Consider the following 2,916-nt stretch of genomic DNA (forward strand, 5'->3'; position numbering starts at 1 on the left):
CCCAGAAGAAGAAGAAGAAATGGACTTTAAACATAACCTTATGAAAATGATCAAGACCCTTAAACAGGAAGTAAAACTCCCTTAAAGAAATGGGAGAGAACACAAGCAAAAAGTTAGAAGAAATTAATAAATCCCTCAACGATACTTGGGAAAACCAATAAAAAGCAATCAAATAGGTAAAGGAAACAGATCAAGACTTGAAAACTGAAGGGAGGTAATGAAGAAAACACAAACTGAGAGATGGCTGGATATGGAAAATCTGGGTAAACAAACCGGAAGCACAGAGTCAAGTATAACCAACAGAATATAAGAGATAGAAGAAAGAATTTCAGGTGCTGAGGATACAATAGAGAAAATAGACTCATTGATTAAAGAAAACATCAAATCCAACAAATTTTAACACAAAATATCAAGAAAATCTGGGACACCATGAAAAGACCAAACCTAAGAATAATAGGGGTAGCAGAAGGAGAAGAATTACAGCTCAAGGGCCCAGAAAATATATCCAACAAAATTATAGAAGAAAACGTTCCCAATGTAAAGAAGGCATTCCTATGAAGGTACAAGAAGTTTACAGAACACCAAATAGACTGGATCAAAAAAAAATCCCCTTGCCATATAATAATCAAAACACAAAACATAACACAAAACATACAGAATAAAGAAAGAATATTGAGAGCCGCAAAAAAAAGTCAAGTAACATATAAAAGTAAACCTATCAGAATTACACCTGACTTCTCAACGGAAATGATGAAAGCCAGAAGGTCTTGGATAGATGTGCTGCAGACACTAAGAGACCATGTTTGCAAGCCCAGACTACTATACCCAGCAAAGCTTCTTTCACTATTGATGGAGACAGCAAGATATTTCATGACAAAAATAGATTTAAACAATACCTATTCACAAACCCAGCCTTACAGAAAGTACTGGAAGGAAAACTTCAACCCAAGGAAGTCATTAACACCCAAACTAGCACAGACATCTGGCAAGACTCCACCAACACAACTAAAAGAAGGGAAAATACGCAAACTCTACCACCGAAAAAATAACCGGAGTTAACAACCACTGGTCATTAATGTCAATGGCTCAATTCACTTATTAAAAAACACAGGTTAAGAGAATGGATACGAAAACAGGACCCAACATTCTGCTGTTTACAAGAAACACACCTCAACCACAAAGACAGACACTACCTCAGAGTAAAGGGTTGGGAAAAGGTTTTTCAATCAAACAGACCTAAGAAACAAGTGGGTGTGGCTATCCTAATATCTAACAAAATTGATTTCAAATTAAAATCAGTTAGAAGAGATAAGGTAGGACACTTTATACTCATAACAGGAACAATTCATCAAGATGAAGTCTCAATCCTGAATATCTATGCCCTTAATATAAAAGCACCAAAGAAACTTTATTAGAACTCAAAGCACACACTAATAGTACAAGACATCAACACTCCTCTCTCACCAATGGACAGGTCAACCAGACAGAAACCTAACAGAGAAATAAGAGAACTAATGGAGGTTATGAATCAAATGGACTTAAAAGACATCTATAGAACATTCCACCCAAATAGGAAAGAATATACGTTATTTTCAGCATCTCATGGAACCTTCTCAAAAATTGATCACATACTTGGTAACAAAGCAAACTTCCACAGATACAAAAAAATTTTAGTAACACACCTGTGTCTTATCAGATTACCATGGAATAAAGTTAGAATTTAACAATAATTCTATCCCCAGAAAGCCTACAAACTCATGGAAACTGAACAGTCAACTACTGAACCACCCCTGGGTCAGGGAAGAAATAAAGAAAGAAATGAAAGTCTTCCTTGAATTCAATGAAAATAAAGACACAACAAACCCCAACCTATGGGACATTATGAAAACAGTGCTAAGAGGAAGATCATAGCACTAAGTGCCCACATAAAGAAAATGGAGACTAATCTCACTCATGAACATTGATGCAAAAATTTTCAATAAAATACTGGTAAACAGAATCCAAGAACACATAAAAAATCCATTACAATCAAGTAGGCTTCATCCCAGAGATGCAGGGCTAGTTTGACATATGAAAATCTATCAATGTAATCCATCATATAAACAAACTGAAGGAAAAAAACCATATGATTGTTTCATTAGATGCTGAAAAAGAATTTGACAAAATTCAAAATTCCTTTATGATAAAGGTCTTGGAGAGGTTAGGGATACAAGGATCATATCTAAATGTAATAAAAACAACAGCTAATATAAAATTAAATGGAGAGAAACTCAAAGCCATTCCACTAAAATCAGGAACAAGACAAGGCTGTCCACTCTCACCATATCTCTTCAACATAGTGCTTGAAGTTCTAGCAATAGCAATAAGGCAACATAAGGAGATCAAGGGGATTAGAATCAGAAAGGATGAAGTCTAACTTTCATTATTTGCACATGATATGATTGTGTACATCAGTGACCCCAGAAACTCTACCAAAGAATTCCTACAGCTGATAAATACCTTCAGTGATATGGCAGGATACAAGATCAATTAAAAAAAATCAGTATAGCCCTTCCATACACAAAGGAAGTAGAAGCAGAGAGGGAAATCAGAGAAACTTCACCTATGACAAATAGCCACAAATAGTGTAAAGTATCTTGGGGTTACACTAACCAAGGAAGTGAAAGATCTATTTGATCTTGAACTTTAAGGCTTTGAAGAAAGAAACTGAAGAGGATACCAGAAAATGGAAGGATCTCCCTTGCTCTTGGATTGGGAGGATCAACATAGTAAAAATGGCAATTCTACCAAAGGCAATTTACAGATTCAATGCAATCCCCATCAAGGATCTCCCATGTTCTTGGATGGGTAGGATCAACATTGTAAAAATGGCAGTTGTACTAAAGGTAATCTATAAATTCAATGTAATCCCTATCA

The sequence above is a fragment of the Microtus oregoni genome, unplaced genomic scaffold (genome assembly GCF_018167655.1).
Source record: "Microtus oregoni isolate MIOR12 unplaced genomic scaffold, Mior012 000056F_ref0000123, whole genome shotgun sequence".
Classification (NCBI taxonomy): Eukaryota; Metazoa; Chordata; class Mammalia; order Rodentia; family Cricetidae; genus Microtus; species Microtus oregoni.